The 18568-nt window shown below is 43.4% G+C and overlaps 1 protein-coding gene across 3 annotated transcripts in view; it reads right to left on the reverse strand.

Annotated features, from left to right (window-relative positions):
- NR2C2 (nuclear receptor subfamily 2 group C member 2) overlaps positions 1-10648 on the reverse strand; it is a 100622-nt gene extending 89974 nt beyond the window's left edge. For 2 of the 3 annotated variants that reach the window (XR_003967041.1, XM_030307476.1), the window contains exon 1: positions 10571-10646. The gene's annotated coding sequence lies outside the window, so the exon portion shown is untranslated. Of the gene's footprint in view, positions 1-10570 lie in introns of all 3 variants that reach the window. The other variant, XM_030307477.1, reaches the window with a different exon arrangement.
- Between the last annotated feature and the right edge of the window lie 7920 nt (positions 10649-18568).

The raw sequence follows: 18568 nt of genomic DNA on the forward strand, positions 1-18568 counted from the left end.
CATTTTTGAACAATCTTTTTCCCTACTAATCTGTAATGCCACCTCTGCCATATCTCAGGCTACCCTATACATGTGGCTATAATTCTAAGTTCTCCATTCTGTTCCACTACTGTTCTACTATCTTTCTCCACATGCCACTACCATTATCTTATTACTGCAGCTTTCTGAGAAGTCTTGCTCTCTGTTAGGGCAAGTGTCCCCGACCTTGCCGTCTTCTCCTACACATCAACTTCCTAGATCATCTCAAGCACTCAAAACCAGAGCAGCAACCTTTCTTTACACATTTGGAATTCTTACAATTCTTGATCTCACTGTTGGTTTTCTTCCTCCAAAACAATGTCAGGCATCATCAAACAGCAGCTTTCCAAGCTGCTTAAAAATGAACAAGGACGAAAGTGCACCTTCTGGAAAAACAAGCAGAGACAAAGAGTGGGAGAGAGAAAATGAAACAGAAACTATGAAAAGCAAGGGCTTTCTTTAAAAAAAAATTTTTTTTTAACGTTTATTTATTTTTGAGACAGAGAGAGACAGAGCATGAACGGGGGAGGGTGAGAGAGAGGGAGACACAGAATCTGAAACAGGCTCCAGGCTCTGAGCTGTCAGCACAGAGCCGACGCGGGGCTCGAACTCACGGACTGCAAGATCATGACCTGAGCCGAAGTCGGCCGCTTAACCGACTGAGCCACCCAGGCGCCCCGCAAGGGCTTTCAATAAAGATTTAAATTCACTAAGAACAGGTAAGTGAAAAGGTTATTTCAGGAAAATATTTTCCATTTCATCATTTTTGAAAATATGTTGTAACAAACCATAGCCTATCCTCACATATAAGAAAGATACAGAGGCTTCTTTCTCCAGGATATCACAATGTTAAGAAGTAAAACAAAATCCTCAGGCAATGTCAAGCAGTGAGAGAAAACATTAAATCAGGTGTACCCCAGATAATATCAGGGTAAGACTCTCACCTGAGAGCTTTTCTCACTGCTACCTCAGCCATAGGCAGTCCTACAGACAGAAAGATCACAGTGAGAAGGAAGAGTAGAGAGTTTGGGAAAGGGTACTGGGCAAGGGTCATCAATTAGGGGTGTCTCCCTAGAATGAGAAGCTCCAGGAAAACAGTCAGTTGTGTCTACATGTAGTTTGAAAAACCATACTCACTAGCACAATATAAATTTGCATTTGATCTGGAAAAAAAAAAAAAGAACAATTTATTGTTTTGATACCACAAATCAGACAAAGTATCAACAACCTTCTTGGCTGGTGGAGCGCACAGTAAACATGGTAATACTCATAGTAAGTAACACTTATTGAGTGGTTACTATACTCCAGGCACTGCAATAACCACTGCAGACAAAACACTAAAGTAGCTCTTTGTACAGGAACCTGAGGTCTAAAAAGGGTGGAGCCCAACCCGCTCAAGTCCCTAACCCTTGAAGATTGCCCACATGCACAATAATGCTTCTGAAAAAAGAATCTGATTAGTTGCCAAAAGAGCTATAAGAGCAAGTATCTCTAGTAAAAAAAAAAAAAAGCTGCTACAGTAAATTTTTCTATGTTGGTTTTAAATTAATCAAATGCAAGACCATCAACCTTTGAAAGCAACTGCTCTGAAGTGGCAATGGACTAACTGCTGAAGATTAATAATAAGAACAATAAGAAGAATAAGAAGAAAAAGAGGAAGAGGAGGAGGAGGAGCAGTCCTTGCCCCTGAAGAACTTAAGCAGGAAACTGTAATAGCTCTGCAATTTAAATGCTACAATGAATGTCCAAAGGAAAAAGCATCTCCCTCTGCCTATGGGAGCCAATGACAGTTTTAAAGGAGAAGGAGCTAGTTAAACTGGGTCTTGAGTGAAGAATGGAAATTTAGTAAGAAAAGAATGGGGTGACAGGGGGAGAGTTCTAAGCAGAAGGGACGGCTCATACAAACTGGCAGGTATGAAGGAGAATGGCATATTCAAGGAACAGCAGGCAATCTGGTGGGAAACTGCTGGACAGATCAGGGGAGGCGAAAGGCTGACACTGCAGACAACAGAGAACTACCAGAGGTTTGTCAGAGAAATGATCACATCTGGATTTTCGAAAGAACAAAAACAAACAAAAAAACCCGAAAAACCTTTGAGCAACAGTGTGGAGAGATGATGGAAAAGGAGAGGCTGTACATGGAAGGGAAGTCAGAAAGTGGTGGCAGCAAGGCCAGGGATGAAGGTAGAGCCTCTTAAACTTAACTTGAACTACAGAGTTTTTCTTGTATAGCACATAAATGACAACAGGGCACAATATATAAAAATCGATACAGACCCCAGAATGATGAAGTAAAACTATTATTGGTTGGTCTTATGTGATGTTAGGTTTTACAACATAAATCCTTTCAAATACAAGTAGATCAATATAACTTTTAACAATAAAAAAGCAAAGAACACAACAGTGACTTTGAATCAACTATTCTAGGCTCACAAAAATGTACAGCTGACCAAATTTTGCAACCAGGATTTCTTTAGTCAAGCAGGGCTACAGACCCCAGAGTAGTGAAAGCTGGTCTCTGACTGGGAACACCTGAATCCCCAAGTCAGCCAGTCACCAGGATAGACCAGCTATGCTCCCCACAGGGGAAGCCTTAGGAGTGTCTCAAATAACAATAAACAAGTCCTGGGACAAGGAAATTGTCCTCACTGACAGGAATGAGTGAATTGCCTTCCCCATTACAATCAACTGATTTATATCATCCATATTTATGTACTGCATGGCCCATAATTATATAACATTCAAAATATCTAGTCTTGGTATTTTCCCACTGAAGCAAATATATCAGGTTTTTGAGGCTCTGACACTAAGCTGATCTCTCTGATACCATACTGCATGAGGTTATTGGGAAGATTGAAGATTAGATCTTACACATGTATGTCAAGAGCCTAACACTGAGGCTGGCATACAGTAAACATGCAATACATGGTGGCTATCGTTGCTCTAAGGAGATGGTGATGCTTTTACTTTCTCAAAGAAATCTGAAAGCAAAAATTCAAATTGTATAATGCAATATATAACTAGGAACAGGTCTTTCATTTTGACATAAGATCCACATGAAATGTGTATAAATATGTAATGTATACACACACAAATAAAATATGCTCACATAGCATTTGTAATTTATTCTGTTAAATTATACAACTGGGCAAAATGAAAGGCTTGAATTAGGATAAATCTCACAAATATTTAAAAACAAGCTAATAACTATTTGCAAAATACTTCTGGGTATAGAACTTTTTTTTTAAGTTTATTTATTTTGAGAAAGAGAGCAAGAGTGTGCACACACACGTGGAGGAGGAACAGAAAGAGAGAATCCCAAGCAGGCTCCATGCTGTCAGCGCAGAGTCTGATATGGGCCTAGAACTCATGAACCATGAGATCATGACCTGAGCAGAAATCAAGAGTCAGACACTTAACCAACGGAGCAACCCAGGTGCCCCTAGAACTTCTTGATAGGTACAAGGTACTCAGTTTATTATGCTGTGATTGTCAGAAGTCTTTTTATACTCATGGGAAAATAAAAATTGAAGAATCTGGATTGCCTGAGAACTAAAAAATAAGAAATACATATCTGAAGACCTGAAATCCTAGATCAAGCCTTACAATCAGGAAATAGAAATCAAGTGGCAAATTGAGCATAATATAAATGTTCATCAACGAAAAGATGCTCACAGAGATGTCTCGGGTTCAGATATACATCTTTTTATCAGAAACCCTGACATTATTTAGACTCAAAGATTATTTAGCTTTGGGGTCAGATGATTTCCCACCCTCCACAGGAAACCTATTTCTTCCATATTACCGGTCTGGACTATAACAAAGGGGCAGCAATAGTGTGTGTGTGTGATGGGCCTGGGGAGATGAGGAGAGGAGTGAACGAATAGTGGGGAAGAGTAGTGACTCTAACCTACATGCAGTTCCTATTCTATGGGAGCAGCACTACAATCTTCTATATGGAGACTTCCCCTAAAAAACTGTACCCTAATGGGTGATTGCCTCCCTTACCAAGGGCCCAAGTGTAAGAGTGACACAGACTCTCTTCATTTCTATTAGCATGAAATATGGATGGATGGATGAATGGAAGGAAAGCAGGATAGATTTCCTGAGCATCCACTGTGTCTTACATCAAACTAGGCATCATTTAATCTTTAACACACCTTCTAAGTATGAGTTCCACCAATACTGACAAAAAAAGACTCAGAATTTTAATCAACTTGTTTCAAGTCATCTGGTTAGTAAGAGACAGACCTAGGATTCTAACTCAGGCCTGTCTGTCTCTAAAATCACAACATTCTCTCTATACCACAGTGCCCTTCAAAATAGTTTCCCAGAAAACAGAAGTCGAGAGAAAGGAATTTTAAAAAGTGACAGAAGACTAGTTTATTATCTAAGGGAACATAAGCTAGACCACTTAATAACTCATTTACACAACCACTAATTCCAAAATATATAATTTATGTTCAGTATTGCTCACAGAAATTTCTGATCTAGTCCCACCCAATTAGTAACCTGATACTTATTTTTAAAAATTGACTCTTTTCCCTCCTCAGAAAAGAAACATGTATTATAAATTTAAAGTTTTAAAAATCTGTATTGTATCGAATAAGTCAACAAATATATTCTAATTGCCAGTCTTCTCAGCCAGGGGCTGACATACTTTAGAATATGTGCTTTTAACCATGGTGAAAGGTGATTTTTTAAATAATTCCAGGCTATTGGGGTGCCTGGGTGGCTCACTTGGTTAAGCGTCTGGCTTCAGCTCAGGTCATGGTCTCACAGTCTGTGAGTTCAAGCCCCGCGTCGGGCCCTGTGCTGACAGCTCAGAGCCTGGAGCCTGCTTCAGATTCTGTGTCTCCCTCTCCCCCACTCATGCTCTGTCTCTCTCACTCTCAAAAATGAATAAATGTTAAAAAAAAAAAAAAGTAAAAAAAAAGAGTAATTCCAGGCCATTCACTTAACCAACCTAGTAAAAAGATGCATTACTGCAGAAGCAATGGAGAAGGGGGAGAGAAAAAGAACGAAGATAGTACAAATGGCATTTCTGAAATGTTTTGCAAATAATAATCAGATTCACTGTTCAATAAATACTACTGGGCAAATGTACCATGAAGCCTGCTGGCATTGTGTAACTTCCCAAAAGCCATCCAATCTCTGTTGTGTATCTTTCTCAGCCGCCTAGAGGCAGGCAGTTATTGGAGTTTCTTGAGGCTGCATGTGTGGGCAGCCAGTAAAACCATGAAGGCTTCAAGTTTGAGGCGATTTTTCATTTTCAACCCTCTCATACCTCTGACTACTAGTCCAAACAGGAGAGAAAGCTATCTTTTTTAACACTTGGAATGAAATCTCTCTACAACAATATTAACATTTCCAGGAATTAGAATCTTTGGTTACTGTTGATAATTAAGAAATGAAAGGTTTTACCTATAAAGACTTCTCATGAAGGCTTCTTATTATAGTGGAGGAAGTAATTTTTATTGTCCCTAAAAATCACACTTTGTCCCTGAGGTTTGCTTTCATCATTATAGACTAACTACCTGGATGGAGTGTAGCAGTTAAAATCAGAAAGGGCAGTTGAGTGTCTGAGCTACTCTATTCCTTTCACATCTTAAACAACTCCCCTCCCACCCTTCTACTCTAAGACTCCCAGATGCCAGGGACATGAATCTGTTCATATTGTCCCCCTAACAATGCCCCCATGCCAGTGCCTTGATCTGGGCTTTCACCCTCTGTATGCATACACTCTCCCTCATCATTGTAGCTATACTAGCTGAGCTGGTCCCAGGCAGGCCTGCCTTTTGGCAACAGAGCTCCTGCTGCTTAAAAATCTCTAGCACGCAGGGCACTGAAGAGAGCATGGGAAGCAGGTGGCAGCACTGTGACAAGGGACGTGGAGAAGGAATGGCAGGATAGGAGGGAATTACAAAATGAATCTTGGCCTCTAGGCATGTTATGTTGAAGGCAGGTCAAACTATAACAAATAAAGAACACATTTTTTACAATGAGTGATAGCATGAATGTGTCTATCGGGTTAGAGATGGTATTCATACAGGGAGGGGAAAAGTCAACATTATTTAAGCTCCTCATAACCAGCAACGAAGTAAAAAGGGATGAACTAACTCTGGCTGGGGAGTTTTGCATCAAGGTGTGAGATTGGGCTTGATAAACTCTAATATGGATTCCTTCACCGATTTCCCTAAGTGGCATTGATTAAAGGGGGCTGACCAATATCTGCTTTGTGAGGTGCTTTGGGACGAAAGAAGAATTTGACACATAGGTAAGAGAACTCAAAGATAAAATCCCAAATGAAAGCCCTCAATATGTCACACTCAGGCAGCTAGATACATGAGGCCAGTGGTTCAATGCTATGGTTTGAAAGAGGGCTGCTCTACAAAGGCCCACCTGCCTCGTCCTATAAGTCATTTAGATAGTAACTGGCCCCTCCCTACTCCGGACCCCAATCTCAGTGTTGGCTCCTCCCTCCCCATATTTCAAGTGAGGAATGTATAAGCCTCTAAGAGGCTACCCACTCAAGGTTCCAGAGACAGGTGCTACACTGTCACTTGACTCCTTGGAGACAATTCTCAAACCTAATAAGTTAAGTTATTAACACAGGGTTTTTCTTTCTTCTATAAAGGCATGTTCAAACAAAATTTCAAGATCACCATCAATACAACTATTGAGGAAATAAATAATTTAATGATATAAAATAACAAGGAAACTATCAGTTTTTTGCTCACCCTGAGTAATTAGTTCAAGGAATCAAGAGTGCTGAACTGAACAAGTGATACCAAAAAAATCCTTGAACAGGTTAGAAAAGAAACATCCAAAAGTAAACAAAGTATTAAATAAAAATGTTACTGTTGTTTTCAAACTACTGTAACATTTTATTTTAAAAATCTGTATTATACAAACAAAATGTTCTATTAACCAGACCTTTCAGTAGAAGCTTGACACATACTGCATAAAAATCTGCTTTTAACCTTGGTAAAGCAATCAAAGGGTGATTTTCAGTAATTCCATTGCATGAATCAATTTCTCTTTGGAAAGATAAATATTTAAAATTAATGGCCACAGAGACTTCAACTCTCAACTCCCTGCAAACCCACTAAAGTCTTCTTTTCTGTTCTCTGATCCCCTGTGATAGAGAAATGACATTCTATTTGGGCTATTTACTTATTAATGAGTTTCATATGAGCTCATTAATGTTCATGAGATTTAACTTGTAACTATTAAATTATCTACTTCTTGTTTTAAAAAGATAAACACAAATCAACACCTAAGCGGGTAAAAAGGGATTAATCTGGGTTATTTTACCCATATTTACCTCTCTAGGCAGTGCCGTATCTGTGAGGGACCAATTCCTAAATTCACCCAAATACCACAACAGACATTTTATTGCTGGCACTGCTATCTGAATTGCCAAGCAAGCCCATATAAAAAGGCACCATTTAAGAGCAGCAACTTAGTTATCTGTGATATCAAAAGTTATCAACAATTCATTCACTCAACAAATAGTACCAGATACTCTGCTAAGTGCTGGGAATATAAAGGTGAGTAAAATGATTCCTGTTGTCACAAAGTTTACAGTATGGTAAGGGGAACAGACATCAATCAATCATAACAGTGTGTAATTAAAAAGTGAGATACAAGGAAAAAGAACACAGTGTAAAGTAATAGAATCTGATCTAGACAAATAGTGGGCAACAGAGAGGGCTTCCCTGAGGAAGTGATGCTTGAGCTGAGATCTGCAGGGGACTGGAGGATGGGGGATATGTGGAGGAAAGGGCAGGCATGTGAAAGTCTGAAGTGAAGGGAAGAGCACGTGAAACGACCTGGGGTAAAGGTAAGCCACACCGTTAAGGAAGTTGAAAGCAGGCCACCGAGTTTAGTGCACAGGGAGCTAGGGATACAGAGATAAGAAATAAGTCTTAGAAAGTTCTTAAAATAGGAAGCAGGAAAATGGTGTACCATAACACGGGTTCTAGTGGGGCTTGAACAATGTAAAGCCTGTAAAAGAGATTTGTAAATTGTAAAGCACCCCATACTTTCATTCGTACTATTTAGTTCCTCTACTTTGTTTTCTAAATAAACTTTTGGTCTGGATGCCAGGTGACAGCCAAAAGGAAAAGAGCCGAAACTAATTCTAACCCAGTGTTTTGCCCCTATACCACACTGCATAAAAATTTCACTGTTTATATCACTTAACCAGTCTAAGGTCTTTACCCAACAGCTAGTGCTTCATAATGACAACTCCAATTATCAGTATTTACTATGTGCTAGGCAATTTTCTAAGTTCTTTATTTAGATTAACTCATTTAATCCTCAATTCTAAAAAGAAGGCTGTATTGCTGTCCAGATGAAAACACTGAGGCTCAAAAAGTTAAGGAAGTTATCCAAAGTCAGACAGCTGGTAAATGTTGACAGTTAACTACAACAGTATTTAGCTTCCGTTTAAAACATTTTATGTGTGTGTGTATATGTGTGTGCATATATACACGCAGAGGAGAGAACAGAACTCACATGTATAGAAACACATTCACATAATTGACCCAGATCAGCGTCTTAGTCACCTAGTGCCTGAGGTATTAGTGGCACGTGGCAAATACTTTATGAACTGAAGATGGGTATGAGACACCAACAAAAGATTTGAATCTAGAAGTGATTTTGAAGCCTTCCCCCACACCCCAGTCACGTATTCATTAGTAATTCATTTGATGGCTGTATTTTTTTTTTTTTTTTGAGAGAGACGGAGTGAGCAGGGGGAGGGGCGTGAGGTAGAGAATCCGAAGCAGGCTCCACACTGTCAGCCGGGAGCCCAATGCGGGGCTAGAACCCACAAACCGCGGGATCATGACCCCAGCCGAAACCAACAGTCGGACGCTTAACCGAGCCACCCAGGCCCTGTTAAATTGAAGATTTATCTACACTACCTTTGTTACAGTTCACAGACTTTAGCCTGGAGGTCAGTGGGATAATGGGAAGGACAATGAACTAGTTCGAACCACTCTCCAGCCACAACTGGCCTATTCAATCACACCAGGGACACTTGCCCTCCCGGGCCTTTACGCTTGCTGTTCACTCTCTCTAGAACACTATTTCTCACTTGGGTTCCTCTGCTCAAACATCACCACCTCATAAAAGACCTTCCCTAATCTAATCTAACTTAAATTAGTCTCATCAGACCTTTAATACATCACTCAGTTTAATTTCATTTCTTTCATGAAACTGACCACTCTTTAATCATCTCTTTAATGTCCACTCACCCCACTCCCCAATCTAGCAAGGCAAGAGCTTTGTCTAGCTGGTTCTCTGGATGTATCCTCCAGTGAACCAAACTAGGCAAATAAGTATTTAATTCACGAATTAGAATTACCTCAGATTTACCTCTGTTCTTTCAAGCCCTCAACGCCCTTAAGCTTTTCATTTCCCAATGGCTCTACATCCTACTTTCAACAGGAACACCATTTTTACATTACTCTGCCGTTCACAAAGTAGTCTGGACTCCATTTTCTGAGCAGAGACCCTCAACCGATCTTGAGAAGGGAGGTATAGCCTGGCAAAAACCACCATTCTCCCCATTTTACAGTCCAGGAAATTGAGCCTCAGAAGGGATTCAACCGCAGCCATGCCGAAAACACGGGAAGGAGCCCTGAAAGATGTACAGGTTCCGAAAAGGCTTTCCCGCAAGCCAGCGCCGTGGATTCTAGATACTTCATCACCTTTATTACTATTGTTCTACGGTACTCATTCTGGACGCATTCCACGGCTAGGGAACGTGCGCCAAACCCTTCGCCGCGTCCCCGCGCGCCCCAGACTCTTAACCTAGGCCGCGCCCCCGCGCGCCCCGCCCCCGGCCCCGCCCCCACCGCCCCAGCCTCACGCCGCGTCGCGGCCTCTGCTCCCGCCCCGCCAGGGCTCCCGCGCCCCGCGGGGACCGCCCCTCCCGTCCTAGCCAATCAGCAGAGCTCGGGGGGCGGGGCCACAGGACCCATCCCTCCTATCTGGGCACCAGTTGGTTGGGCCAGCCATCGCTCATGAAGTCGCGCCCCGCACCCGCCTCCCTCCTTTTCCTCCACCCTCCCTTCAGAAAAAACGGCGGTTGGGCCGCGGCGGTCTCCAACGGCGGGCGGGAAGCGGAGGGGCGAGGAGCCGGGGAACTAGGGAAGGAGGGACTGCAGGGAGGAGGAGGATGAAAGGGAGGAGGAGGGGAGCCCGGCCCAGCCGGAGCCATCTCCATCGAGAACAAAATGGCGGCGCTGGCGGAGGGCCAGCTGTGAGGCGGGGCCGCGGCCATTCCCCCTCCGCCCCCACCCTCGCGCCGGCCGGGCCGGTCAGGGGGAGCCCGCTCGCTTCGCCCGGCCGCGGGCGGGGAGGGGAGGGGAGCGGCCCGGCCCACTATGCAAAGCGTCCGGCGCCGCCGCCGCCGCCGCCCCGTGGCAAAGGTAAAAGGGTCGGGTTCAGCCGCCGTCGCGGCGGCTCCATGTCCGCGCGCCAGGCCCGCCCCCTCTGCCGCTGGCCCGAGCCCGCCTCGGCCCCTTTTCAATTTTACCTCAGGATTTGGCGCCAAAGCGGCCTCGAAGCAGGTCCCGTGTCTGCGGCGGACGGCCCCCGACGCGGAGGGCAGGGCGCGGGGAGGCCGGGCTCCCGGCGTTGGCGGATGGCGGGAGCCCGGGGGCCGCGGGCTCGCGGGGCAGCAGGCGAGAGAAGAGACGCCGAGGTGGGAGCGGGGGCGGCGGGGGCGGGCCCGGGGGCGCCGCCGGGGTCGCGGGGAAGGGGGGGTTTGTTATTGTTTTTGTCAGTGAAAGGTCAGAGTTCGTGACCCCGGTGCCGCCGCCGCCGCCGCCCGCGCGCTGGTAGGAGGAGGGCGAATGTTCTTCTTCCTCTTCCCAGCGCCAGCCTCGCCGCGGCCGCGGGGGGCGGGCGAGCACGCGATTGGCTGAGACGCGCGCGCGCACCGGAACGCCGCGGCCGGCGCTGGTCCATCCGGCCCCTCGGTGGCCCGCGGGCCCGGCGGCGGGCGGGCGCTGGGGTCAGGGCGGTCGGCCTGGGGCCGCCGCCCCGGACTCGGCCGGCGTAGCCGCCAGACGAAATTTAAATGGCGCGGCCGCTTCTGTTTCCAGGGCAAAGGGCCGGTTGGGCTTGTTAAAACCTAGGAGTGCCGGGCACCGTTATTCGGGTGCAGGCCCTCCCCTCCTGGGGGACCGAGAGCTTCGCGAGGCTAGGTGGGGACAGTTTTCTCCCTGTGACATTCTCCATCCTGGCCTCCCGCCGAGCTGAAGTTTCTGTGTTTGTTGATTGAAGAAGCAGTCACAGCAGAGAGCCTGTAGGTTAAAAGTGGCTGGTTTATTGGTGGGTATTGGATTGTTTGTGCCCTACACGTTACTGATGGTTTTTATTTAGGTTTTAAAGGTCGCCAGCTTCTGGCAGTATTAGGTATTGAAATCGTCCAAAACCTGTTATTAATGGTCTTTTAGCGAACATGTGACCCAAAGCTTGTTAAGTCTTTTCCTGTCTTCCCGTGATTTGGAACTAGTAAACAGTGATACGTAAGTGTATATAAAACAACGCTTTGCGAAATTGCTTAAATATATAAAGAAAAGTGCTTCTCTTGACCTTGGGAACTTAGGGTTGTGGGTTTTCTTTAGATGTTTCTCTCTTTTTAAGTTGTGGTTTTTGACTTGCTTGAGAAGGTATCCTAGATGCCCTGAAATTTTTTGGCTAGACTCTCCTTGATTATCATGCTTTGTAGGAGGAAGATCCTCTGGTAATTGATTTTTCTTTTTTTCACTTTTCTTGTTTGTTCCGAATAGGTACTGATCCCAAGATGGAAGGATTAACCTTTTTTCTTAAACATTTGCGCTTTGATCAGGCTGACCCCAACTTTTGAGTATTTTGTCCGTAATTTCTGTTTTATAAGAAATGCTTTAAATGCACTTATTTTTTTCTTCTCCCATGTTCTCAACTCAAAAAGAAGTAAGTGGGGAAGGGAGTTAAGTTTGTAATGTCCTGGTGAATCACACAGACCCTGAAACTGGAAGGGGCCTCAGGAACTCAGGAACTGCCAGTCCTCTGGCAGGAAGATTTTACAGGAGAGGCGGGTCAAGTGATGTGGGTATGGTAACATGCTATTTTGATGGTAAATCCTTATAAACATGAACTGCTTTTATAATTGTGTACTTGCAAAAATTGATTTTTTAATGTTGAATAATGCTTTTAGATACTGTGTAAAAATTCACACATCAGTGAGTTTTGGGGTTTTTTGTTTGTTTTTGCAAGCATATTACAGTTGCACTAGTTTTGAGGTAAATACTAAACAATCATTACTGTTTCTATAATGGCCTATAATTTTCTAATTTTCTTCACTTAATACCCAGCAGTACTGTGAACAAGCAGTTATTTTACTGAGGTGAAGGAACTGAGGCCCAGGTAAGGTAAGCAACCTGCCAGATGTTACGGGTGCAATAAGGGAAGCTAGGACTCTTACCTAGTCCTTTGACCTTAAGGCTTATGCTATAAAACCATGCTGCATCAGTTTGGCCTGTTGGTAATAGCATTCAGTAAATGTTCACTTAAAAGCTAGTTGTTTAGGGGCGCCTGGGTGGCTCAGTCGGTTAAGCATCCGACTTCAGCTCAGGTCATGATCTCACAGCCTGTGTCTTCCTCTTTCTCTGCCCCTCCCCTGTTCATGCTCTGTCTCTCTCTCTCTCAAAAATAAATAAACATTAAAAAAAATTAAAAGCTAGTTGTTTATTAAAAGTGTATAGAAAGGGTTCATAATCTCGAGCACTTTTTCTTCCCCTTAAAACAGATGTACACGTGCACGGATTGCAAACAATATATGCAGGTAACAGGCCTCTGCAAGCTGAGGTCAGTGCTACCATAGTGCATTTTTTTTGCTCCATTGTGTTTTCACTAGAACGCCTTTTAGTGTTTTAAGTGGCTTTAATCACAAAAAATATTCAAGTTGTACTATATTACTTATGTTATGCTATATGTTTTTTTGACTGTCTATTAATAAGTGTCCACATTTGCATTAACAGTGATTTTATATTGTTTTATATGCCTTTCAAGGGTTCTTGGCTGGGGGTGTACTTCAGAACTGCCAAGCCCTCAGTGATTGTGAAGCAGTAAGCTTTGGGTGGGGCCTGGCATCAGCACTTCTGAGCATCACATAGAATTTTTTTTTTTTTTTTTTTTTTTTGCATCACATAGAATTCTGTACCTACCGGCCTGAACCACTGATCTAATTCCAAAAATGTGTGGCAAAAATAACAAGACAAAACTTTTTGTTTCACTTTTTGACATGCAGCTTTTTAAAAAACCGATTGATCACGACTGAAGGGGTCTTGACAGGAGTGATGATCTGTCTGGCAGTACCTAGCTGTTGTGTGTATAGCATCTTGGCAACTACCCAGACTGTAAGCCCTGTATCAAAATGTGTCTTATCCCTCTTATCTCAGCCCTTAACACAGTACCTAGTAAAGAGTTTGTATGAAGTTGGCATTTACTAAATCAGTGCTTTTCCCAGCAACAGTATATAGTGAACAGTATTCATATTGTCATCTTGCTTTTTGTTTGTTTAAAATTTTTTTTTTAATTTTTTTTTTTTTTTTTCAGCGTTTATTTATTTTTGGGACAGAGAGAGACAGAGCATGAACGGGGGAGGGGCAGAGAGAGAGGGAGACACAGAATCGGAAACAGGCTCCAGGCTCTGAGCCATCAGCCCAGAGCCCGACGCAGGGCTCGAACTCACGGACCGCGAGATCGTGACCTGGCTGAAGTCGGACGCTTAACCGACTGCGCCACCCAGGTGCCCCTGTTTAAAATTTTTTTAATGCTTATTTATTTTTGAGAGGCAGAGCACGAGCAGGGGAGGGGCAGAGAGAGGAGACAGAATCTGAAGCAGGCTCCAGGCTCTGAGCTGTCAGCACAGAGCCCCACGCCTGAACCCATGAACCATGAGATCGTTGCCTGTGGCAAAGTCAGATGCTTAACTGACTGAGCTACCCAGGTGTCCCTGTTATCATCTTGCTTTTAAGATGAACTCAGTGAAAACAAAGTTTGGTGACTTACCTGAGCTGGGATGTGGGCCTGGGACTGTTGGCTCCTTACACAGTGCTGTAAGACCCAGGTATTCCTTCCACTGCCCTCTCTGTACCTCTGAGCAGGTCGTTTTTTTCACACCACTTAACTAACTAGTATGTTCTTTAGTCAATCATTACATAACTTGTCCGTGAGCTTCTTGAGAGCAGGAACTATACTGTGCAGTTTCATTTTGTACGTAGCCCAGAGTAAACATTTTTTTGCTAAGCAGGGTTATTTGAGATTTGCATTTAAATGGTAAATGTCAAAGAAAACGAAATTTTGGTTAAACAATCGTTGTAGATGTGCTTAATTTTTCAAGTTACTATTTTTTTTTCAATATATGAAGTTTATTGTCAAATTGGTTTCCATACAACACCCAGTGCTCATCCCTTTAAGTTACTATTAAGCAAAGATTTTTTTTTAACTTGTAAGGATACTGCTATTGTGGTAGTGTAAATGATGATTTTCCTTTTTATTTTAGACTGAGAAGGCTTAATAATCACCTTCATAAGTACTTACATCTTTGTGCCAACTTTTCTGTTAAAGCTTATTCTCTGTTACTGTGTGTACTAATTTATGAAACTTCTGTTTGTTATTTATATAATTATGACATGTTTATAAAATAAACTTTTAAACCTCATAATTCTTATTGGTCTTTTTTAAGAATGTGGAATCTAAACAGATGTAATCAATGAATACCAGATTGCATGTTCCTTATACTCACACATTATCCTGTTTAATCTTCAGAATAACTTTGTGAAGTGAATGGTATTGTCTTGTTTTTATAGCTGAAGAGGCTGAGGCCTTAAAGGGGAGCATGACTTCCCCAAAGTCACATGATGAGCAAGTGGTGGAACATTTATTCATAAGTTATTTCTGCTTATTTCTTCTCTTCTGTCCTTGAGGACTTTGAGAAGAAAACCGTCTTCACCCCACCACCATGATCTGTCAAAGTCAAGCTCTGTCACAATAGAAGGCTACTTGGAGAGGTCTCAGATTCTGTATACAGGGCTCTTGTTTTTTCCCAGAAAGAGAAAAGTGAGTGATCCTGTGGTGGACTGGGGAGACTGGAAAACAGGGACACTGCAAGTGAGTTCCTGAGCCTCTCCAGAACAGCTTTCACTGGGAGTTTTGCCCCTTTAGTTTCTATCCTGAGGCTTCCTGGGCCTTGAAGAGGTGTTATTTCAAAGTTGTGTTTGGCTCAAATATCTTGGAGCATGACAGAAAATTACATTATCTTAGGAAAGTGCACTTGCCCTTGGTCCCCTGTTTTATTTAGAATGTGGATTTCTTGGAAGAATGTTTTTTAAGTTTGCCTGATTAGAAACTCTCAATCTTGAGGCTTGGGAGTTCTTTACAAGCCCAGCACCACCACAAGAATTAATCACTTGGGTCTAAGTCTAAACAGTGGCATTCCTTGAGTTTCTTAAAGAAGAGATTATTTTAGGGGCACCTAGGTGTCTCAGTCAGTTAAGCAACTGAGTTGATTTTGGCTCAGGTCACGATCTCAACAATTCATGGGTGCGAGTCATGTATCATGCTTCACCATGACAGTGCAGAGCCTGCTTGGGATTCTCTCTCTCCGTCACCCCCCCCCCCCCCCGAAATAAATAAACTTAGAAAAAGGAGAGAGATTATTTCACCCCTACAGCCTCTTCACTACAGGCCAGAAAATGCAACTCAAAGCCAAAAGTCTTGGAAAAGCCGTTCCCTTCTGTGCTTTGCTTTGGATCCTGCCCTTCACCTTGGGGAGAGATAGGATGCTGCTATGAGGTTTCTGGCCTTGGGGAGGCTCTGGGTACATTGTCAAGACGGTATGCATAAATCCTTTTGGTTCTGTCCTCACATTTGGCCCCTCCTCCACTGTTCTCTAGTTTAGGTATTATTTCTGTCCCAGTGTCAGGGTTTCTTAACCTTCCAAACCAGTCTCCAGCTGCCCCCTCCCACCCAGCCTCCCTCTCTTACTCCCTCCTTTTCTTCCACTGCCTGTTCTGTAACAGCCATTTCTAGTGCTCTTCTATTAATAAAGTTCTTTAATGGCTCTGCATTGCTTAGGGCTGAAGTGAAAACTTCGATGCCTAAAGTGGGGACAGTGGGGGTTGGGTCTGGCAGGTATTCTAAAGGAGGTCAGTAAGCTGAGGTAAACCTCCATTAGTACAGTAAATGGTCATAGCGACACCCGGAGAGCTCACTGGACTTGAAGGGGTGGCCCCTTATCAGCACCTGCAATGCAGCCAAAGATGGGTTTTTTGAGAGAAGCCAGAAATCCAGATTTGTAAATGAAATCTCTTGACTTTCCAATACTGGCAATTTGCAAATTGTTTTTAAACTATGCAAGCCAAGCATCCTCTTTTAAACATGGTTCTGGGTCTCAGAACTAGTTTGGGACCTTTGACCAATCAGATAAAAATCTAAGCTGAGCCAGGGCCACTGAAAGTCCTTCACAGTGAGTCTTTTCAGCCCCTTACAGATTAGAGCATCATTCAAGGGTAGTCTTCCAATAAAAACACCTGAACTCAGAATTTTGATTCCTTCTATTTGTTCAATAGAAGGAATACATTTTAATCTGTCATGGAAAGGGAATTTGGCAGGCAGGAGACAGAAGCCCATGTCTACAGATCGAATGCAGTGTGGTGTGTGTGTGTGTGTGTGTTGCAGGTGGAGGCATGTTCCTTTTGTAGTTCTCATTTTTCCAGAGCATAAATTTACTGTCTCCTGCCAGGGTGGGGAAGCAGAGTCATTTGTCTCTATTCAGTGGTATTAGGGTATTTGAGGGTCTCATGACTGCTTACAGAGACTTTCAGCTGATGCTCTTGTTACTCCCACTCTAGCCTTCCCAGACACCTGTGCCTTCAAATTCCCAAGCCTCTCCAGAGGGCCAGCCCTTATGTCTCACTGGGGTCCCTCCCTGCAGGCAGTTTGGTATTTGTTTTCTCCTCTGCTAAGTCAGCTGCCACTATCCATGCATGTGACTTCCAAAAATGAGTTGACTATTTTGATACTCTCTGCCTTTTCTTGCATTTTCTTTGTCCTTTAGGTTACATCTTTTTACTCATTTACTGTCCTAGTAGGTTTTAGAAAGGAGCCAAGAAATGCATGTTTCCTGGTTATCACTGCATAACTAACTAGTCACATCCAAACTCAAGGGCTTAAAAACCACTTTCTTAAATTACTATCTTGCAGTTCTGGGGGGCTCAGATAGGAGGTTCTCTCCTGAGGCCTCTTATAGTTGCAGTCAGAAAGTGGCTGAAGCTAAAGTCATCTGAAAGTCTTCCTAGTCTGTCTAGAGATTGATGCTGGTTGGCAGTGTGAACCCTGACATGTGACCTCTCTATGTGTCCTGGGCTTCCTCATAGCATGGTGGATGCATTCCAGGAGTGCACAAGAGAACAAAGTAGCTTTTTATAGAAGTCACTTCCTCTGCTACTCCTTGAGCCATCACACAGGTCTGCCCAGGTTCAAGGAGAAAGGATGTGCACTCCACTCCTTGATGGGAGGAGTATCAAATCCCATTGTAAGAACATGCAGGAGGGCATCTATTACGGTGGCCATCTTTGACAGAATAGACTCCATCTAATGTGGGAAGACCAGAGTGGTCTTTCTAACACAGCTGTTTCATCCTCCATTTTAAAGCATCTGAAAGACCCCTCTACCCCATCTAGAAACTATAGGATAGGTGCAATGGCTCTGAATGAACTGGTCACAAACAGCCCTTCTTGTTTCATCTGTTTTTGTGATTTCCTCCCTGTATAATTCACTGTATAGTTCTGCACTCTCCCATTTCCTGAATATGCCACATGGTATCCTACTCATTCTCACACACCTTACTCATTCTGCTCCCTGCCTCCAGGGGCCTCTCTGACGCCCGTCTCTGTGAGGCAAGTCCTCCTTTGTCCATTCACCTCCCCCCACCTCCCAACTATTTCCTAATCTGCCTCAGGCACAATCCATTCTCTGTTATCCATTCCACCACAGTGTTATCCTTCTCATGCTTCCAGGACAGAGAATTAGAGTTTTTGTACCTGACTTCTCAGGTGGTTAGCTCTTGAAAGTAAATAACCATGTCTCTAGTGCTTAATACTGTGCCCAGTCTGGTGTCACTATTAAAATAGCACCTGAATATTACAGGGTTCCAAAGTCCCTTAGCATTCAGCATTCTCCTATATGCACAACATTCAGCCCTTGCTCTTCCTCTTCCAGCAGTCAACCAAAAATATCTAGTACCAGGAAACACAACCCCGATTATACTAACCTTTCTTTCCAGCTAATTAATCCTGGAAGTAAATATCATAATGTATTCTTGAGGCTCCAGGTTTGTTGAACAAATTTGATTTGTTCATAGATGTTTTGGTTATGACAGGTAATCAGCATTTCTCTGTATTAGGAAAGTCAATATTTATCAGTCAACTGCATATCAGAGTTTCAATCAACGGAGTCAGTTTCCAGGATAACTGACCATCAA

Source organism: Lynx canadensis, chromosome A2 (assembly GCF_007474595.2).
Source record: "Lynx canadensis isolate LIC74 chromosome A2, mLynCan4.pri.v2, whole genome shotgun sequence".
NCBI classification, from domain to species: Eukaryota; Metazoa; Chordata; class Mammalia; order Carnivora; family Felidae; genus Lynx; species Lynx canadensis.